This window comes from Cryptomeria japonica, chromosome 7, assembly GCF_030272615.1.
Source record: "Cryptomeria japonica chromosome 7, Sugi_1.0, whole genome shotgun sequence".
Taxonomy (NCBI): Eukaryota; Viridiplantae; Streptophyta; class Pinopsida; order Cupressales; family Cupressaceae; genus Cryptomeria; species Cryptomeria japonica.
The window spans coordinates 408,794,727-408,817,276 of record NC_081411.1 but is presented as its reverse complement, the minus strand read 5'-3'; positions in this window follow the sequence as shown (position 1 = coordinate 408,817,276).

Sequence of the window (22,550 nt, the reverse complement as noted above, 5' to 3'; positions counted from 1 at the left end):
TTGACCTTGTCAAAGAACATTTTGATTCTTTAAGTGAAGATGAGAAAGAGAAAATCATTTACCTTATGATATTGAAAAGGATATCTCAAATTCTTTGTATACTATTCTGTTAAATAAATGGGAGGAAGCTGTAAAATTGGAAAAAGAAATTATTGATGAGATATTTGTACAATATTTTCCCAATTTGTCTAAAGATGAAATTAGTGCTTTAGTTGATCAATACAAAACTCAGTTTGCTTTCAAAGCAAGAAGATTGAAGCTACTTAATGGAAAGAGGCCAATTATTGAGACCGAGACTCATCAAATAGTCTGCGATATCAAACGGATGGAAGAGCTCATACAATCCTCTAAGGATGAGGAAGATACTGCTAATCAACCTGAAATTGATGAAGAAGAGATCGTACAAGCTGATGAGGTCTATCCTATCAAGAAGAAGGATGACACCATTATTCATGTTGTTGATGATGTTTAGGATATAGTTGATCTATCAAGAGACATCATTGCACCAGATATGGAGCCACCTGAAATCATTGACTTACATGATACTTTAGTTGAGAATCCAACAACTCAATCGAAAGTAGATAATCCACTAGAAAAAGGACTACTTGAGAAACCCCAATATCCACTGGTCTTACAAGATACTCAGAAGGAATCTAATAAGCATGTTGACACACAGACTTCTGAACAGGAAACCGACAAAAACCAAGAGAAAGAAATCATTAAGGTAACATCTTCTGAACTGACAAAAACATTAGTCACTCAACAAACTGATGAAGATGATGATGATTCATTAGGCATCACATGGCCTATCAATGTTGATAACATGAGTGCATCTAAAATGATGAAGATTGCAAATGTTATGCAATCTAGAGCGCACAAAAAGAGACTTAAAGAGAAAAGGATTGAGGCAGAAACTATTCAGAAAGTAGTAGACATTTTGACAAATCTACTACCAAAAACTCCTACAACACATCTGTCAACCCCTATTAGCAAGCTTGGTCAATTAGTCACTAATGCATCTGACCAACTCACATCACTTGAAGAATCAGCCCATGCATATGCCGAAAAAAGTTATAGGAAAATGTGTGGAGAGCAGATCATGAAGGAAATTGATACCGGCAAACTAGCTCTATCACATAATAAAGATTTATTGAGAAAAGCCATTGAAACATGAGGAAAATATCTTTCTTCTACCTCTAATGTTTCATTCTTTTATTCTGATATCATAAAAAGGCGAACATAAACAAAGAAAGAGCTAGAAAAGTTATGCAATGCATATGTCCCACTTTAGGAATCTATATTTTCTTTTACAAAATTTGTAGATGATTTGCACAATAGGTTGGATACTTATGATCATGAGAAAAAAAAGAGACTTCGGTCACTAAGGGAATTGAAGAGTCAACTTACAACACAAGTGGACATCCTACAGAGAGCCTACACTAATGTTGAAGCTAGTTTAGCTACCCCAGAAACCTGTTCACTAGATTCCATGGAAGAGTCCAATACATAGATTATGTCTACACTTGAGTACACTGAGAATGTACTAGAGACATGGAAAAATGCCATATCACAATTGAAGAAGAACTTTAATGTTATTTTCACAAGACTAGCTTATGTATGAATCTTGATTCAATATTTTTTTTCAAGTTGTTGTTGTATACGCTAAACACTTTGATACAAATTCTCTTTCTCTCTCTCTCTCTCTATATATATATATATATATTACTTTTTCAATTTAGCATTGTTGTCAAAGGGGGAGTAGAAATATGTATGTGTGTTTTTGAAAATTTTGTATAATGTATGGATTAAGGGGGAGCATGTATATATGTGTAAATTTTTTTTATGTAAGCACACTTAGCGGTATTATTGTAAAATTTTCTGAGTGTTGCCATCAATGCCAAAGGGAGATATTGTTGGCTTGATGATGATTATAATAAATTCATCATATGTTGTCATTGATGAAACACATACACACATATATGTTCATATTGTCTACATGTGTAACTTCAAGTTGTTTACACTACAACTGGTTAACTAAAGGTTTATTTCTAACTGGTACTTGGCGACAACCAGTATATGCATGAAGACAACCACTTGGTTATATGTGTCTCAACATCAACATGAATTTCCATCGAAGACCATCTCAAAAGCATCAAGGACAAGCAGTTTAACTCTAACCGGTATTAGGTGTTCCAACTGGTACTCGTAGATTTTGTGATGAGTTATCACCACCAACAATTTTTGGTGGTATTTTTGTGATGAGTTATGATCACTTGACTAGATACACTGCACCTATGTAATTGTGTTATGATTTCTTATGACCAACATGAAATCTAAATGTCTATATATTGACATCACAATGAATTATTTTATATGAGTAAAAGTGATATGTTGTGTGTGAAAGACAAAGGTGTTAAGTTGTAGAGTATGCTGAAAGCCAGTGTTGAATATGCTTAGAAGGATCTGATCAAGCAAGTATTGTTCTACTTAGACAGATCAAACCAATCATGTTGTCTTCTAACAATTATAGCAGAATTAAAATCCCCTAACCGAGTGAGCTCTAACAAGCTTCATTGTTCAAATCCTCTAACAGGGTGATCCATTAGTTTGGATTCAGAAATCCTCCACCGAGGTTACTCCTAACAGGGTACTACCATTCACAGGGTATAATCTTTTAATCAAGCTTTGGGATCTCTAACAAGATTTTCTCCTAGCAGAGCACTTTGTAGACCCTAATCGGCCAGTTATCTATTACTGCAGATAGTTAACTTGTGAGTTCCATCTCACCATGGTTTTTACCTATTTGGATTTTCCACATATAAATACTTGTGTTATGGTGGTAGTTTTACTTATTGTGGATGTTGTTATATCATTTTGGATCGCATGCATTGTATTTAAAAGCTTTGTTAAGTTCATCTACCAGTTACTAGTTGAAGTAGTTTTATTTTTGGTATCACTGATTCACCCCCCCTCTCAATGCTTTTCAAGTCCATCAGTTCTTGTCTCCACCAAAGATGATATCATCCACATATACAACAACTATAATCATGTGATCTCCATTTGCCTTGACATACAAGTTGCTGTCTACATTCCCTTTTCGTGATCCTTTCTCCTTCAAGTATTTGTCTAACTGGGAATACCATGCTCCGGAAGCCTGCTTCAAACCATACAAGGATTTCTTTAATCGACAAACAAAACTCTCATCTTGATGCAAGAAGTACCCTTCTAGCTGTTCCATATACACCTCTTCTTCAAGATTGCCATTGAGAAAGGAAGATTTTACATCCATCTGATACACTTTATATCCCTTATTGGCTAAGAAGGCTAAAAACATTCTTATTTCCTCTAACCTAGCAACTGGTGCAAATGTTTCTTCAAAATCAATACCTTCCACTTGAGCATACCCTTTGCAAACTAACCTTGCTTTATGCCATTTTATCTTACCTTCTTCATTCATTTTGTTTTGGTAGACCCATTTGGTACCTTTGAAATTCTTGTCTGCTGGTCTAGGTACGAGTTCCCAAGTTTGTTTTTTCTCAATTTGTCTCAATTCTTCATCCATGGCATCTACCCACTTCTCACTTTTGCTAGCATCATCAAAATTTTTAGGCTCTACTTCAGTCATGAGGTAGAAATTTACCTACTCACTTTCCCTGGCTAATCTCCTTCTAGTATACACACCTTCATTCCTATCTCCTATGATCTATTCTTCCAGATGATTCTTCTGTGCATATCGATTGGGGATCTTGTTTGCTACATCTTCTACCGGTCCATTGTTAGTTTGTTCTTCACATTGAACATCTGAATCATCAATGTATGATACTAGTGCAAATTTTTCTTTATGTGAGTCTTCATCTATTCTCACATTAACACTCTCATCCACCCTTCTCAATATCTTATTGTAGCATTTGTAGGGTTTACTATTAGTTGAGTACCCTAGGAAGATTCCTTCATCACTTCGGGTATCAAAAATTCCTAATCCATCAACGTCTCTCTTGATGAAACACTTACTTCCAAACACTCTGTGGTGCTTGAGTGATGGTTTCTTTTCATTCCATAACTCATAAGGAGTCATTGTACTATTCACTCTTAATTGTACCTAGTTTAATGTGTAGACTGCTGTTTGAACTGCTTCCTTCTAGTATATATCTGGTATGTTGGCCTGGTTTAACATTGTCCTAGCCATCTCCTTCAGTGTCCTATTTTCCCTCTCTACTACCCCATTTTGCTAAGGTGTCCTTGTAGTTGAATACTGTCTTTAGAATCCATGTCTCTCACAGTAGTCAACAAACTCATTGCAAGAAAATTCTCCACCTCGGTCTGATCTTAAGCATTTTACTCAGTATCCACTTTCATTTTCTACCATCTTCCTAAACATTTTGAATCTCTCAAATGCTTGTGACTTATCATGCAGGAAGGTTACCCAAGTCATTCTTGAGTAATCATCTATAAACAACATGAAACACCTTTCACTGACCAGTGCTCTTGTCCTTGTTGGCCCACATAAGTCTATATGTATCAACTCCAAAGGTCTCGAGGTGTTACATTCCTTTGTTTTAAAGATGACCTTTACTTGCTTACCTCTGCCACATTCATCATAGAATGTTCTTGCTAGTTTTATGATCTGAGGTATATTTCTCACACACCAGTTCTTTCTCATCTTAACTAGATTATCAAAATTTACATGGCCTAATCTCTGGTGCCACAACTAGATTTCATCAACCTGTCCTATCATGCATTGGAACTCATAGCATTCATTTAGATTGTAGACATTACCCTCTGTTCTCTTTCCTTCTGCTACCACCTGACCGATACTCTTCTTTCTTATCTGACAACCGGTAGAGTCAAATGAATAGTTGTACTCTTTGTCACACATTTGACTTACACTCATCAGGTTATGCTTCAATCTTTCCACATAGTACACATCATGAGCCTTGAACTTTCCATCAATACTTGGTATACCCTGACCTTTGATCTTGATGGAGGAGTTGTCACCAAACTGGATTGAACCACCATTACAATCATCAAGATTGATGAACTTTTTCTTATCTCCGGTCATGTGATTTGAGAAACTGCTATAAACTACCCATAGATTCATCCTTTTAGCGTGTAGAGCAGTTTGCACAATCAAAGTGGACTCTATCTTGTTTTTCTCCTTCTCTACCCAAACCAGTTTCTCTTCTTTCTTTTCCTCTTTTGTCACTTTGTGTTCCGGTTTTGTTTCTAATTTCTCATCCAGTACTATTTTCTTTGGCTTGTCAGTTTTCATCTTACAATACCTTGCTATGTGACCAAAATTTTGACACTTATAATATTTCACATTAGCACTGTAAGATGTACTCAAGGCATTCTTATAGGACATTTGCATATTACTCCTACATTCATAACTCTTGTGACCAAACTCATTGCAAATGTAACATGTGACATTCGCACTTTGTAATGCAACAAATGAGTTTCTACTCTCAAAATTAGGGTTGACATTTATTTTCCTACAATATGCCATTCTATGACCGAACTTCTTACACTGGTGACAATAACCATGAAAATTTGGAACATACCGGTTAGGTTGTCTTGAAATTGCAAACGACTACCTCACTAGGGGTCTTCCTTTCATGCTGTCGACTCTGGCAAATCCTTCATGATCAACACTTGTATTTCTCCTTGGATATGCATGTCGATACATTGAGTATGATCTTTGGTTCATTGATTTAGTATACTGGTTTGTGTGGCGGTTTCTAGCAACATCTGCATATGTCTTCTTGCCGATATCCTTGTTTACTGTGAATGTCTTCTTCCCTTAACCTTCATTTGAAGAGGTGAATTATATCTCCTTATTGAATGTGGCTTTTCTATTTGAACTTTGACCTTCTTGAAAGCCTAAGCCACTGGTATCTTTAGATTGCTTCTATTTACTTAGCATCTTATCCAGTGCTTCAATGCTGCCTTTATATTTGCTTCTCAATTTTATCTCTTCCTGACTTTTCTCTAATTCCTTCCAAATCTTCACTATTTCTACTTCTAGATTCTGATGCTCCTTTTCCTTTTCACTCAGAGTGGTACTAGTAACTTCACACATCCTCTTGGCCTCTTCCAACTGAAGTTTTAGATATGCAATTGTTTTCTTAGATTATTCAAGAGATTCTGCCAACATTTCTTGTTCTTCAGCTACAACCTTTTTCACCTTCTTCAAATCTCTTCTTGTTTTCTTCAGCTCTTCCAAGGCACTGATGAGTTCTGCTTCAAAATCCACTTCTCCTTATTGTTCTTCTTCTTCTCCTTCTTCAGGTACAAGAACCTCTTGAGCCATCAAGAGGTTTTCTCTGACTTCATCTCCACTGCAATAGTCATCTAAGGCACTTTCCTCATCTGTGGTATCATTTTCATGTGTGTAAAGAATTCTCTTCTTCCGGTAGCCTCTTCTACCATGCCGGTAGACATTCTTGTTCCTATCCCTACCATAAGACCTGCTACCACTTGATTGATCATCTTCATTCTTATCACCATAGGGACATTTAGTAGCAAAATGTCCAATCTTTCCACAGTTGAAAAATTTCAAAGGTAGCTTACCTTTGTATTTACCTGAACCTATCTTGAGTCTTCTAACAAATTTTGCCATGATTTCATCATTCTTCACGGGTTGCATCATCAGTAGACTCTTCTTTTCCTTTTCTTGATGCTTTGAATGTAACTTCTTTCTTTACAGCCTCAGTATCGGTAGTCCTCATCTTATAAGTAGTTAGGGAACCAAACAACTCATCCATTGTAAAGACTTCCAGATCTTTTGCTTCTTCTATTACTGAGACTTTTGTATCATACTTAGATGTAAGAGGTCTAAGTACTTTCTTCACTATCACCTCATCTTTTATTTCTTGTCCAAGCCCTCTAATGGTGTTTGTTGTTTCATCAACCCTTTGGAGATAGTCATCAATATTCTCTTCATCTCTCATCTTCAAACCCTCAAGTTGTTCTCTTAATGTCTACAACTTGGCTTCCTTGACTTTAGCATCGCCTTCAAATATCTTTAGCAACTTATCCCAAGTTTCTTTGGTGGAGGAGCAGTGCATGACTTTAACAAACTCATTATTATATAACCCACTAAGAATGGCATTTTTAGCTTTAGCATTGTTCTCATATTCCTTCTTAGCATCTGGATTAGTAGGGAGATTATTAGGAACTGTATACCCATTCACAAGCGACATCCATACATCACAACCTAGAGAGAACAGATAGGTTTCCATTCTTCTACTCCAAAATGCATAGTTAACACCATCAAACATAAGGGGTTTTGATGAGGCAGATTCATTTCTTGCCATTATGAACACTTGAGATGATCTACCCAAGCTAGAGAATGCTTTTGACAAAATAGGGAACCTATTCTCTGATACCAATTGTAGGACACAAAGGATCACTGAGAGGGGGGTGAATCAGTGATTTAAACACTTTTTCTTGAATAGGGAGATACCGGTAATATATAAAACAAAATGAGTGCTAATTGGTAGCTCAACCAGTGCAACCAAGGTGTGTGAAAGGACTTACTAAAACATTAACATAACACATGCACAAGAAAGCATCACACAACACTAGATATACGAGGAAAACCCAATGTGAGAAAAATCTCAGTGAGAATAGCTGCTGGAGATCTTCTGCTCGAATCCATCCTCACAATGTAAAAGATCTGATTACAATTTTAGGGCACCAACCCAAGGAGCACCAAACCCTAATTTATGAGCACCAAATCAAAGGAGCACCAATCCCTACACAATTTATAGGCTACAACCTAAAGGATCTACAACCCTTGCACTAAGCTCCAACTTAGCGAGAACAAAATATAACTTAGTTATACAAATGAAATCACTGTTGCAAATGAAGTTTTGCAACCTTATAGTATTATACTCTATCGGTTTCAACCTTACAAGTTTGTACTCTCTCCACTCTCTCTGCAACTTTCCTTTGCTGATACCTTTTCTAAGTCCCCTCTCACAATGTCTTCACTCTTCAACTCACACTTGATCACTCTTTATCAGGTACGACTTTTGTTGGCTTGTCACCTCTGTGTTCTATGCTCACTTCACCAGTTTGTTCCTTACACCAGTTTATCCTGCTTCTTCTTACCAGTCTAGTCTTCACTCATAAACACTTAGTGTTTATCACTTTGGCTCTCAGATAGAAATTTCACACTTGACTTCACTCTGTAGCAACAACAATCAAAGTGTCAAGTCATCATATTTAAACTTGATCTTTCCCACCAAGAATCAATTTAAACCAAGGGTGGTTAGGGTTTCCTTCACCTGACCAAATATGCATCAAATCCGATCTAATGTGCCTTGGACCGATCACCTGCATTGGAGGAATGCATCTGCACACTTTTTCCATTATCCAATGCATATTTTCTAAGATAGCAATCCTAACAATGATTTTCGGCCTTGAAATCTATTGATTTAGTTATGACCCAAGTGGTTCCTTCTTGAGGTCCTCTTGTAGTTTGATTTCTTTTCTTTGATCTAGGCACCAACAACTCCTTGATCTTTCTTTGTCAGTCTTTCTTCCTTGAGCTGCATCAATCTGTTATCATCCCGTTATTTATGGCTATTTCATTAATGTCGACTAGCTGTTTCAACAACCATGTCGATGGACACTTCACCAACCTCTGCATGCATGCCACCTCAACTCCACATGGTATTACATCGTTTATACACTTAGCTCACCAACACAAGGTCAATTTAATCTTGATCATTCAACAAACTCATACCAACACAAGCCCTTACTGTGAGACCTTCTCTTTCTGCTAACCGGTGGTGCACACTACACTAGTAGCTCATCTTCACCTCCGGTGGTTTGTGGTCATTTTAACTGTAAAGCGGAAAAATTGAACCCTAGTCGTTCTCCCCTCCCCAACTCCAAGGAGAGAGAAGGGAGAGTCACTAGGGTTGATGGTTTTCACTTAGGAGAGACTTTACATTCAAAAGAGGGGTTGAAACCCACAAGATCCAATCCCACGCAATGTAAGATTGGATTCTAAATGAGTTTCAAGGGTTGTGACATCAAGGATACCCTCTTTTGTAAAGAATGTAGATAAAAAGGTTGAACTAGGAATGCATGTAAAGTAGGAAATATTCACTTATAAACAGAGATAGGTATATGGGATGAAGCTGCAGACCTGGAATTAGTAGTAAAATGTCGAGACAGTGCTGTTCTGCAAATTTGAGCGAAAGTTGACGGGACGATGGCACCCGACATGCACACGGTCCTTCGAAAAATCCACGAAATGAAGGGGGATCTGTTCGTCTCTGCACAAGGATTCCAGATCTTCAATTACAGCCGTGTACCTTCAACCTACACATAGAAAAGAGAGGACGATTGGGGGGTTAGGGATGAGGGGTTTGCCTTAGGTCAAACCCCGGTTTTGGAATTAACCAAGAAATGAGAATGCTGTAAATGTAAATGTTTGTAATGTAAACAAGTACTGATACCTTGTTGTAAGAATGTTTGTATTCTTACATGCGAAGGTGTAATGTATGTAGTATGTTGTATGTTGTATGTGATCTCCTCTTCAATGGTTGAATCCTTGTCTTGAATGCAACACCTAGCCTTGAATGGAGACTTAGAATGCTCAATTGCTTGAAGGAATGCTTGAATGCTTGAATGTTTTAATGTTTGAATGTCGCTTTCGCACCTTGCTCACATATGTCCTCCTCTCTTTTTGAGAGAGGAAATGTAGTTTATATACTTGTCAGTTAGGGCTGATAGACTGATTTTCCCGACCTTAGGCCGACCTAGAAACATTATTTCCCAAATTGCAAACTTAGAGACCCGATGCCCAAAAGAGACCGGGCCCAAAATAAGGCCAGGGACCAAGGCGTTGGGCGCCATGGTCCCACCTCCCAGGACAACAAGGTGCAAGGAGGGATCATGCCAAGGTGCAGAAAAATGCAGTTTTTGGTGTCACAAGCAGGTTTCGGGGTCTCCATTCAGGTTTAATGTTGCATCACCATCATGAAGACCCAAATGCAGTCGAAATTGCAAGTGTCACAATTTTAGGACGCTACATTAACATTCCACCTCTTCATCATAAACGAACAACCATCCTTCAAACCAGTTTATGCTCTACCAGTTATCACTCAACATACTAACACACACATGCATTTCTCCTCATACTGGTGAAGTTACTGATAGTATCAATACCTACTTGTCTAACACCATACCGATTGACTCTTCTTTATACCAGGTGACATACCTTTACCGGTAGCTTGCAATATCGGTTGACATCAATGACAACTCAATGCCAACATGGGAAGACTCCTAAAAAATATCATCCTTTGCAAAAATCTAAGCACCATTTGAAGACGGAAGAGAGGTAATAAGGTTGGCACTACATCTAGCCTTCATAGAGTTATCAAAGAAGGTAGTGTTCCTATCTCCTTCTAAGAGCTAGTCAATATGAGACTTTTATTTCTAGAAAAATTCCTTTCAAAGCTCCCATTCCTCTAAATTCTTAACAACTAGAACCTCCTCCTTACTCAATTCCATAGTCAATCCTTTCTCTCTAATGAGTCAAGTGATTGAATCTAGTTAGACCCGAGCTGCTAGTTTACTAGAATGCAAATTGTCAAAGTATTGCACTTTCCACCTCTTGAGGTTATATTTCACATATTGCGACCTCTTAGAGAAGGAGTACATAGCCCTACCATCAGTAGGATTACCTTCACACCACCAATCCTTTACAAGATCTTGGAGGGAGAGATATAGAAGCCACATCAGTTGAAAATTTAAAGAAGGAATTTTAGAAACACTAAAAGTTAATACAAAGAGCTTGATCGACCAATGATCTAAAACTCACCAATCTAGAATGTTTGAACTTGTAGTCCAATTGTCACCCATACAGAAGTAAGAGAAAAAAAATCTATCAACTCTTTTAATGATCACCTCCTCCCCACATCTTTGATTATTCCAAGTGAAGATGCCATTATTAGGTTTCACATCAATCACTTTCAGAAGATCAATGTTTAGGTTGAGAAGATGAACAAAGGATTTCGACCTCGCTATCCCTCCTCTCCTTTCTTCCAGACCACTAATAGCATTAAAGTCACCAGAAGTAATCCATAGGAGAAAGGGAGCCAAAGAATGAACATATCTAATGTGGTCCCAAAGCTATACGTTTCCAATGAGGTCATTGGGAGCATAAATATTAGAGAATAAAAAGACTTCACCCATCTCCAGATTAGTGGAAATCATTGAAATAACAAAACGAATCAAGATCCATCATATAGAGGAATAATATTTTGAGGATCTCAAAAACATACCATTCCATCAGAACTGCCATTGGCCTCAATACACTGACAAGATCCTTGAGACCAATTCCAAGAAGCTTTTTGAAGCATACCTTACACAATTTTTTTTTCTTGGATAAAAAAATATCAAGAGAGTAACTGCCAATCAAATCCTAAAGAGACTTTTGTTGAGGGATGTTTTTCAAACACCCTACATTATAGGATAATGCAATCATTTATGTGGCTGGAAAAATAGGATTCAATAGTTTTAATTAACCCAAATTCGACCAATGTATCACCAATTAACTTAGCCTTCTTATGATCTGTCTTATGCCCTTGGAGGATTCTTAGGAGGCCCCTTCTTGAAGGATTTTTTTTGTGAACTGAAGGCTTGTGGGGCCTTGCTAATATTTTCAAAGGTCAGGGACCCCTGAACAAGGACAGATTCTTGGGCTTCCAAAGATTCATCAGTTTGAGGAACTCCTAGAATACTTGAAGAAAGCATAGGTGGGAGTTGGGAAGGCATATTTAAATCCATTTGCCCATGCTGTTGAGTATCAAGGTTAAAATTTTGGGGTTTCTTCTCCTTATCTTTTGATAAAATCAATTCCAAATACCGAACACCCAAAATTAGCTCAGTAGGAATACCCTCTTCCTGAACCATATCATCTAAAATCTTGAACTGATTAAAATTCTCATCAACTTGTTTGTTCCTTATAGTCCTTTCTGTCCCCTCCCTTTATTGAGTGGCTTAACTAGAAAAAAACCCTCCTTATCTGCAATCTCTTCACCCATTGGAGCCTTCCCCTTGTCCACTTTAGGGTCATAATTAGAGGGAGCACTCGACTCCCCCCTTGATGGGTTAGACCGAGGGAATTTTTATTGTAAATTCCCATATTCATGATGGATGCGACATCTAAAAGGCAAAGCCTCATAATTTAGCTATTGAATCTAAGAAGATGACCCTAAACAAATTTAAACACAATCTAGCAGAGGCTTATTTAAATCAATTTCAACGTAGATGTGGGTATAATTTATTACCTTTCTATCTTGCATTTGGGAAGAAAAACCAACCAATTTGCCAAGAGAAAGGGCTATAAAATGAAGGATATGACTTCTCTAGAATTCCAATGGTAGACGAGGGAGACAAACCCAAACAAGAACTCTCAAATAAAGTTCCTCTGTTGAATTAAACCTCACATGCTAGGGCTTGATGAAGAGGCTAACCTAATTAAAGAAATAGAATCATCCCTCAAAGGCTTTATTGCAATCCAACATGTACAAAAAAATACAAGAAAATAATTATTAGCAGCCATAAGAATCTCCATCTCCCCTTCAGGATTCCAAACTTGTCGGACCCAAGATTCAAGAACTCGTAAAGAGAGCCAAAGCCCCATGGATTTTCATATGAGAGAATGATTGCTCCAATAAGTCACATCTTTAGAGACTATCTTTGGCTGAATGACTAAAACTAGATGATCCTAACTCCACTCCAACATTAGCTTTCTTGATACCAACAAAATCCCTTGAGGGTGAAGATTCAACTCCCAAGGGCATGCAACCTAGATGGCCATTTTTCTTTGCATGGAGAGGTGAAGACAAACCCAGGGCATCCATAGCCCTTGGGATCACCACACTTGTAGGATCTTGTTGCTCTACCAACTCACAAAGAACCCCTAGGGTAGATTGGACCGGGGTTCGAAGGGAACATAAAGACCCCATAGTTTAGAAGATGAAATGCCATTCAACAAGCCTAGAAGCAAAAAAGAAACATCACTAGTCCTAGAGCCGATCGAGCATATTGAATGTTAGCCATGAGCACTCCACACAAGGAGAGGAAACACAAAACACTCCTCACAGGAACCTGCACATGCCCCCCTCGATCCCGCTACCAATAGACAAAAAACCCCCCTCACGAGCCCCTCAAAATAGTAAAAATGCAAAAGCAACAAACAGACTGTTGGCATATGCACACTCCAATGAGACATTGTATGTGATTGAAGGTTTTGTCATTGATGGAAACCTTGCAATCCTACGGCATCGACAAAGACATTATACCAGCATCAGTAGATCACACTCTACACCGGCACTCAGGACACCGGCACCGACACAGAAGAAAGAAAGTATACCGGCATAGAGGCCGACAGGATTTTGTTATATTATATTTTGTTTATTATTGTAAAACTTTGTAAGCTGACTTGGCAAATTGTAAAATGACTTTTATATATAAAAGAGATCATTGCAGACTTTTTAGTGGTAAGAAGAAGTAAGCATTAAGAAAAATATTAGGTAGACCTATTATGCAAAATATAGGTTAAGGGGTTTATGTAAGTAGCAAAGAAGCAATTGGTACTGGATCAGGCATTGAAGATGCTATTGTAAAGTAGTACAAGATATTGGATTTGTATAATCCTCATTGTAAGTCAGTGAGACTTCCCATTGAGCAGTGAGCTCTAGGCAGTTGGCCTTCCTGCATGTGTAGACCCCTATTGTAAGTAATATTCTCTTATTGGCCAGTGAGTGAATATTGTGGGTCACAAATCCCATCAAGGTTTTTCCCACACCGGGTTTCCTCATTAAAACCTTGTGTTATGGTGTGCTTTTCATGTGGATGTTCTTAATTTTGTTTATTGCATTATTTCTTGCATACCAGTACATTGTTATATTATGTTCTGCATGTTTTAAGTTAAAAAATTCTTTATACCGGTTAGATACTGATTCACCCCCCCTCTCAATATTTGTGGGATTCCTAACAATTGGTATCAGAGCTTGGTCCTCTATTTTCAGAAGCCTAACACCTTGAGGAAGATCTTGACACCGGTAAAGATGGAAAATCTGATGAAGCAACTGGAAGGAGCTCTTACAGACTATGATGCAGAGAAATTGAAAAATATAAAACTAGAAGATGATTTAAGGGCAGCGCAGGATATCATTCAAGCACTTCAAGAAAATTTTACTGTTGCAAGAAATAAGAGAAGAGAACTTTGTGAAAAATTGCAAAATGAGAATGATGAAAAGGAATCACTTAATGATATGATAAGCAAATTGAAACAAGAGAACATGACAAGAAAGAATGAGATGCAGGATATGACTATGAGATTTTGCAAAGAGATTGAGGATAGGAAGAAGAATGAAGAAGAATTGACTAAAAAGACTAAGTGATGCAGCAAATGAGAACACAAGACTTAGCTATGAAAATGACATGTTGAAGACAGATCTGATGCATACTCAGAATGATTCAAATGACCTAATGAGAGAAAAAGAAGTCTTAGAAAGAGAACTAGAAATTGCTGTAGATGTCTAAAACTGGTCAATGCTTGCGGAGTCGTACTTTAACATTTGCGCATTGCCTTATTTTAGGGTTTTTGCATCGCATTAACATTTCTTCTATGTTGTGTACTTGTTCTTTATCATTTGTGAGCATCGAGTCCTTCTTCTGCATTCCTCATTTTTCTCACTTTCGAATTTGGTCTTGTTGATAACAATCTTTAGTCATGATTTTGATTGATCTTATCCTGTCACATCAATATGCGTGCTCATTTGTCATATTTTGGACATCGTCAATCCTAATTAGGGTTTTGTCCTCTTATCAATCTTATCATCATGCAATTGATTTGTCATTGATCATTATCATTTTCAATCTTGTCGTCTTGTGATGGATTTGTCATCGATCGTGGTCATTTTCAATCTTGTCATTTTTGCAATCTATTTTGTCATCGATCTTTGTCTTCTTGTTAATTTTGTCATTCTGTGATCGATTTGTCATCGATCGTCATCTTTCTCAATCATGTCAATTTGGATCAATTAGTCATTGTTCCTCGTCAATTGGCGCATTTATTAACCAAATCATTTATCAACATTGGTCTTTTATCAAGTCAGAATCATGATCAAATCGATCCTTCAATCAAGACCTAATTGTCATCCTTGCATTTCTAATTCATCTTCTAGGGTTTCATGATTTATTCATTTAACCTTGTTTGTCAATTTCTCCCTCTAGGTTAAATAATTTATTTATTTATCCTAAGTCTTCTTGTCACAATTAAATGTTTATTTAATTGGCTAACTAATTCATCCCTCTTTGTGAATTAATTAATAAATGAAAAATTGTTAATTAATTCACTTAATTCCTAATTTCCTCATTTTCTAAATTTCTTAATTCCTAATTTCCTCATTTTCTAATTTCCTAATTTCTAATTCATCTAATTTCAAATTTCTCCTATATTTCTCCTAATTTCATGGGAATGACATAGCAAATTTGTCATAATTATCAATCATCAATTTTGACATAGAAATTTGTCATAATTTTGTCAAAATTATCAATCAATCAATTTTGCATAGAAAGTGCAAATTTGTCATGTTTGTCATTCTTGATTTGCAATTTCCTTTCAAATCTCTTCATGCTAATTTTGTCTTTTCTCCAATTTGTCTATAAATTGGATGAATTTCTTCAATCAAGGGCCCTGGTCGAATCATTCACGCTTCTAGTATTCTTGCGCTATCGTCTTGTCTACTTGCTTTCACATCATGCTTATGCACTAGTAGGTGAGATCCACAAACAAAGCTATTTGAAGGAGAAATAAGTACAATGGAGCCACATGAAGAAGACATTTGCATTTGGTTTGCTTAGTTTTCAATTTTGAATGTCTTGTTTTCATGTTTTCATTGAGTGTAATTAGGATTGTTATCATTGCAATTGAGTTTTCGTGATTGAACTAGGCTAATATTGATTTGCTTTGATGATTTCCACATTTCCTAGCTACAACTGCAAATCAACATAAAGAAAAACTCAAGAAAAGCTCAGAGGAACTTGGCACCTTGCTGAAGAATCAAAAACCTAAAGGTGACACTTCTGGAATTGGCTTTGAAGTTGGTGAAAGCTCCGGTACTGCAAATACTCATGATCACAGCAATCCGGTAAGACAACCTAATGCTTATAAATTCAATGGAAAATGCTTTAACTGTAATAAGTATGGTCATAGAGCAAATGAATGTAGATCTAGAAATTATTAGAATATCAACACACCCACTAGTCAATGTTCTAAATGCAACAAAGTAGGTCACAACTCTGAAAACTACAGAATGAATGTAAGATGTTATGTTTGTGGAAGATTTGGACATTTATCTAATCAATGCAGAACACAAACCGACATAGGTTATGGGAAAGCTATTCAGAAGAATAATGTAACTTGTTATGCATGTAACAAGATTGGGCATATTGCTAAATTCTGTAGAAGTAAAGGAACACCGGTAGACAACAAAAGTTCTAGCCTGAAAGGTAAAGAAAATGTTGAAGAGGTTAAGCAAGAATTCTCAAAACAATGGATTAGAAAAGCTGATCTAAATATTGGGAACACTCCTCCACCGATAAAACAAACCAATGCTTCATCGGAAGGACATAGCAGTGCTCCATCGACAATAATTTCTTCATCTAATTGAAGAAATTTTCCTTGAGGGTTTGGCAATCTATTGACACATGTGCTATTATTCCCTCGGTTAAAGATAAGAAGTTGGATATTACTTATTACCGGCAAACAATGTTAAGTGAATACTTAACCGACATGCAATTAATATGGTAGATGGCGAAAAGACACTATAAAATCAAGGTTTTGGCTCCATTTCATTTCACCAAGATTTCAAACCTACAAAGAGCGCGAAGATTCTGAGCTAAGGCATTTCGAGGAAGAAGCAAGAACACTCCAAGCAATCATTCATCCTAAAGGCAGTAAAAGGTATTTAATCATGGCATCCACCTCTGCAATTGAATTTATAGCAAACCCTACTATTGTTGAAGTGATAAAAAGACCTAGGCCCGTATTTCAGTTAGTTCCCGAGGTAGCAAAGAAAGATGATACCTTAGGTGATTTTTCTCAAATTCCTAAGGGAGTTGTTTATGTTGAAGACTCCAAAATGTACATCCACTGCAACATTGAGGAAACAGGAGATGAAGAAATTAAGATTATGTTTAAAACTGTGATATGTGATAAAACCGGCAATGTAAAAGATGAACACAAGATCATTGGAACCCTAGGATTTACAGAGATCCTTAGCATTCCTGAATTCCCCAAGGATGTGATTAGGATAGTCTTAAGCAGGGTACATGGTGAATTTTTCTAGTTAGATGCAGTCCACAAAATCACCAAGGAAGTTGTGAAAGCTATCATAGGGTTACCGACCACCGGTAAAAGGCCATCTATAAAACCAAGAAGGTATCCAATGACCTAGTTACAAACCTAACTGGTGCAACATTCGACAAGAGGTCCCTAAGAGTTAATGATGTAACAGACATTAATGTGAGATTTATCAGCATGATATTAGGGTATAAAGCTACTCATGCAAATAGAATCAATTTAGTTTCAAGTCTGTGCATTAAGAGTGCTTATGATATGGTCACAGATAATGCAAAGATTGATATATGTGAGTGGCTAAAAGATGAATTAATTGACAACCTTGGAAAGATTAAAAAGGAAAAGAAAGCAACTTTCAGGTTTGGAAATCTGTTAGTATGTCTGATGCTACACATAACCAAACAAGTTCCTGGTATAGGCTACAAAGAACATGGATATGATATACCGGCAGGTAAATAGTTAACAGAACTATTCAATAACATGAGAGAAAACAAGGAAAACAATATTCATGACTTTTTTCAAGCATTAAAGGCCAAAATGAAGAAAAGAATAAGGTTATCACAAAAGATTGTCGACAAATACAAAGATGAAATATGCTTTGTAATCAAGAAAGATGAAATCTGGATGGAAGTAGTCATCCTTAGGACAGTTTGGGTAACCGAGATGGGATATGAAATAGATGATCATATAATTGAAACATATGCTAAAGCACTTCTGGAAGCCCCCAGAGAACCTAAGGAAAAAGTATTTGGTAGTGTAGAAACTATTGAAAGCCAAATACAATCAAAGAATAGTGAATAAGGCAAAACATTTGAGATCAAAACTAAGTCCAAGATTGGACTATCTAGCATCACTACGGAAGGAAGTATCTGAGGCACTAATACAGGGAAAGAAAACACCGGTAGAGCATTTGCAGCATCTCACTAGTATAGTGAAGAGAAGAGAGATAGCAATAAAGGATAGCAAGAAGTTTATGGATAGTATAAACTTGATTTTGGGAGATCTTTTTCAAATTGTAACCACCCAGTTACAAGGTTAAAACTACGAACTCTACTGACATCTTGACAACCTTTGTCATTGATGCCAAAGGGGGAGTAGTGGGATGAGAAAATTCAATTTCGAAAATTCAATATCACAGGAATCATATGCTTAGGGGGAGCACACATTTTTGGATCATTTTTGAAATTTCTCATGAGTGTTGCCATCAATGCCAAAGGGGGAGATTGTTGGCATATGCACACTCCAATAAGACATTGTATGTGATTGAAGGTTTTGTCATTGATGACAACCTTGCAATCCTATGGCATCGGCAAAGGCATTATACCGGCATCAGCAGATCACACTCTACACCGGCACTCAGGACACCGACACCAACACAAAAGAAAGAAAGTATACCGGTACAAAGGCCGACAAGATTTTGTTATATTATATTTTGTTTATTATTGTAAAACTTTGTAAGACGACTTGGTAAATTGTAAAATGACTCTTATATATAAAAGAGATCATTGTAGACATTTTAGTGGTAAGTGTAGACACCTAAAATTGTCATGTCTAATTAAATAAATATTTTATTTATTTAATTATCTAAGCCTAATTCTTCTATTAATTAAATAAATCTTTATTTATTTAATTAATTCATTTATCCTCTTCTAGCCTTATTTCTCATTTAAATAAATACATTTATTTATTTAAATTATCATTTTCCTAAATTAAATAAATATCTTATTTATTTAATTATCCCACTTCTTCTATTAATTAAATAAATCTTTATTTATTTAATTAATTCATTATCCTTTTCTACACATGACACATGTCACTCATCTCTTAATTCCTACACTACCTACCCCTTTCATTATTTTATTATTTCTTCTACCTACCCTCTAATCTTAGCCGACCTCCTTTTACACCTCTCAATCTTATCCCTCCATTTCATATTGTGTCTTCTATTTAAGGAGATGCCTTCTTCATTATCAAACCCTAATCGACAATTTGGAGGACTTGACTACACTACGATCCTACTTGCAACCACATTCCGTTCTTTGTTGAGCTCTTGTGCATATAAAATCTGAGAGCAAATATATCAAGCAAGATCAATGGAGATAGGAAGAATGGAGATCAAAACCCTATTGGACATGTGATGGTATAATCTTTGTGATTTCATGTGATTTGCATGGTCTTAGGTAATTTTCATATGTTATGGTGGATCTTTGTTGATTGTTAGGCTAGGGTTTTGTGGTTGAATTCATTTAGCCTTTCAATATTATTATTATTGTTATCCATTTTCACCATATACATTTTGGCACGCCCAGTGGGACTCTTGTCCTTTTGCATTTAACCTCCTTGTTGCAGATCTTGTGTTTTTGAAGTTGCAGATCGGACATTTTCGGCAACATTTTTGGTATTTTCGTATCTATGCACTTTCGGATCGTGTTTTTGATTTTCAGGCGCATCTGCGACAACTTTATCCACGTCTACGTTTTGTCAATATTTCATTTTGCAGGTTCCAGGGAGGCGCGTCTGTGTTTCTTAAACGCGTCTGTGTCATTTTCACCCACGTCTGTGTGAAGAAAGCGCATCTGTGGTTTTTAATTGCGTCTGTATCTCACAGAACCGCATTTATGTTGCGGAGTTGCGTCTGCGTAGGAGGTAATCGCGTCTGTGTATTGCCTGTTTCAAAATTTTGGAAATTTTATTGATTCGGTTTTCGGATTTTGCATTTAGGGTTTCAGATCTGGTTTATTTTGGACTAACATTTTCAGATCTAGCTAACAAAATTGGTGGAGCTTGTCTTGGAAGCAAAGTCATTTGGTTGAAGACCCCTATTTTCACAAAGTCTTTTGGGTTTTAAAATTTACCCAACTTGTGTGCTTGCAGGAAGGGGTGATTATTTCAAACAACCCAAACTACTAACAACTCTTTGTTGCAGGTCCTTGGCAAGGTTTTTTTGATTTTTATTATGTGCCTTGTTTTCATAGACTAGCAAACACTTCCATTGGTGCACTAAAATTGAATCATTGTCTTTTGTGTCTTGAGCAATAGGCTCTTTTTGTTTAATCTTTAGAGGGCCTGTCTTCCCGTGTGGTCATTAGGACTACTAGTGAGAAGATAACGACCCAAGTGGTAGCAAAAGAAAAGCCATCTTCTTCGGAACCACTATAAATAAATGTATTCATGGTGAAAACTATGAATAACGTGTGCTGATTAGTTCATACTGACACTATGTCTCCCCATTAACCCGTTTGATCAAATTTATTTGATCATTTGTAGGGCGTAACCCCTACCTGCTGGGAGCCTTCTGTATTTACAGAGCTGAAAGTGCCGCATGTATGGCCACACGAGCGGATGCCCTTACTAGCACCATTTTGTTTTAGAAGCCCAAATCCTTCTAGTTGTTGGGGCAGGAGGTCAGACCTCTGGTAGCGGCCCACACACATACAGTTCTTAGTAGAGATACAAAGTTCACCATGGGGAGTTTTCATGGGGACTGATGCTTGGCTGACTCGAGAAGTGAGTGCCGAGGGTGGAGCCAGTGAGGTCAAGCATCTAAGTATCCGCTCTGAATAGCGTAGCCTTGGGGGTAAAACCCCATGTGGGATCAACAACTATTGTCTTGGCCAGCCATAAGAATTGTGCTTGACTTATGTTAAACATTCAAAACATTCAAGACCAAACAACAAAACATTGTGTCTTTTGTGTCTTCAAGTGTATGCAAAACATTTTTCCATCAAACAACACACTTTTTTTTGGAGTCATTTTGGAGTCTAAACACTAGCAAACATTGAGTCCTCATCAACACTGTGTCCTCTTGTCACGAAAATCAGTCAAATAGTCAGATTGAGTCACAACAAAAATGACTTCATAGATTGGAAAAAATTGCACAAATTTTACAGAAACGCGTCTATGTCTGTTTTAACAGCGTCTGTATTGTCTAGGCGTGTCTGTGAAGGGCAGAATAGCGTCTGTGTTTATAACAACGTTTGTGGGGAATATAAACCCGTCTGTGTCGGGTAACCGCGTCTGTGAAGTATACAGGCGTGTCTGTGTCCAAAAATTGCAAAAAAACTTACAGTCCAGCAAACATAAACAAGAAATCTCAGAAGCGCGTCTATGTTAAACAGAATAGCGTTTGTGTCAGGAAACCGTGTCTGTGAAGTATACAAGCATGTCTGTGTCTAGAATTGAAAAACTGTTACAGTCCAGCAAGCAAACACAGTCAGTTTCGGAAATCTTGAGCTTCCTAGGTCATCTCTCTAAGGTTTCATTTAGCATTCAACCTGTCTTTGGGTCTCACATAGTCCATCATTGCTTCACATCTCATTTTACATTCATACTTGTCTAAACTTGAGTCAAAAGGTCACTTGCTTGTCCTCATCATACTTTGTCAACACACTACATACAACAACACTTTGCTAAGTGGTCCCTCATCAAGGTTTCTTACCTTTGGGTCTCATTTGGTCTTACTTAGGGTCAAGGTCAGCTTACCTCATCAAGAGAAACTATCCTCTCTTTGGAAGTCACACCTACTCTACTACATACATACTTGGTCTTACACTTTGGACATTGCAAGTACACTTCAGATTCATTTACATTCCATTCAACTCTTGGTCTTCCATACTCTTTCCATTTTTCATCTAGTCTCTCACATCTTGGTCAATACCTAGTTCATGGTTGAAACCCATCTTCAAAAATCTAGGAGAGAAACTAAAGAGGCTCAAGAGTCCGCAAACATGAGTTCTTATGAGTATGACAATGATTTATTTTTCAATACTGATCACACTACATTACCTGACATGGATGTCTATAGAAACATTCCAAATGTTGAAAACACAGGCACTACAAACAACAATGTTACACACAATGACAATTTGGACAACTTATCAATACATTCAGCAGAGGTGGAAGAATCCATTATGAATCCCCATTTCAATCGATTGGTTGAGGAAATAATGAGGAGGGATAGACAATACTTCTTACACATGATGGCACAAAGTGGAGCCAAGATACCTCATGATTTTGACATGTCTCAAATAATGGAAAACTGACCTTTGCAACAAACTCACTCCAACATGGATCAAAGGAGACCTAATAGTGGAGGAAATAGAGGACCATATATGGTGCCTGAATCACCATCGTCTTTGCTTCAAAAACTAGAGGTCCC